The 527-nt window shown below is 61.7% G+C and overlaps 1 protein-coding gene across 1 annotated transcript in view; it reads right to left on the minus strand.

Annotated features, from left to right (window-relative positions):
• Positions 1 to 527, minus strand: part of RANBP10 (RAN binding protein 10) — a gene marked incomplete at its 5' end in the record, with an annotated part of 53,541 nt that overhangs the window by 540 nt on the left and 52,474 nt on the right.

Consider the following 527-nt stretch of genomic DNA (forward strand, 5'->3'; position numbering starts at 1 on the left):
AGAAGAGGGGGGGTGTCGGTGGGCTGGCGCGCCGGCACTCGGGGCCCTCTCAGTCCCACCTGGGCACCAAGCCCAGCAGCCCCGCGGAAGGTGCTGCCTCTGGAAGGAAGCTACTCCTGAGCACCGCTGGCTCCCCACCACCCAAGACATGCCCAACGCAGGGCCACAGCCCAACGGGGCCTTTGAGAAAGCGCTGCTGTGGTGGCCAGAGCAAGAAAAAGGCAGTGGAGCTCCTGCTGCCTCAGGGTCTGCCAGAAGACCCTCAAAGCGTGAGAGATCAAAGCATGGAAGAATAAGAAAAGGCCAGAGGAACTGTCACCAAGAGAGAGGACACTGCTCCATCTCTCCCCGGGTCCGAGTCTGCGCTGTAGTCCAGGCCCTGGACAAACTCACTGCCCACTGCTTCTTTCCAAGGTCACGTTGCAACACGTGCAAGAGGGAAGCCTCGGCCTGTGCGACGAAGCCTGTGCAGACACCACCTTTCATGTCTCCTTGGTGACACCCCTCAGCAGCCGCCCATCCTCCTC

This window comes from Buceros rhinoceros, unplaced genomic scaffold (assembly GCF_000710305.1).
Source record: "Buceros rhinoceros silvestris isolate BGI_N320 unplaced genomic scaffold, ASM71030v1 scaffold3402, whole genome shotgun sequence".
In the NCBI taxonomy this organism is placed as follows: Eukaryota; Metazoa; Chordata; class Aves; order Bucerotiformes; family Bucerotidae; genus Buceros; species Buceros rhinoceros.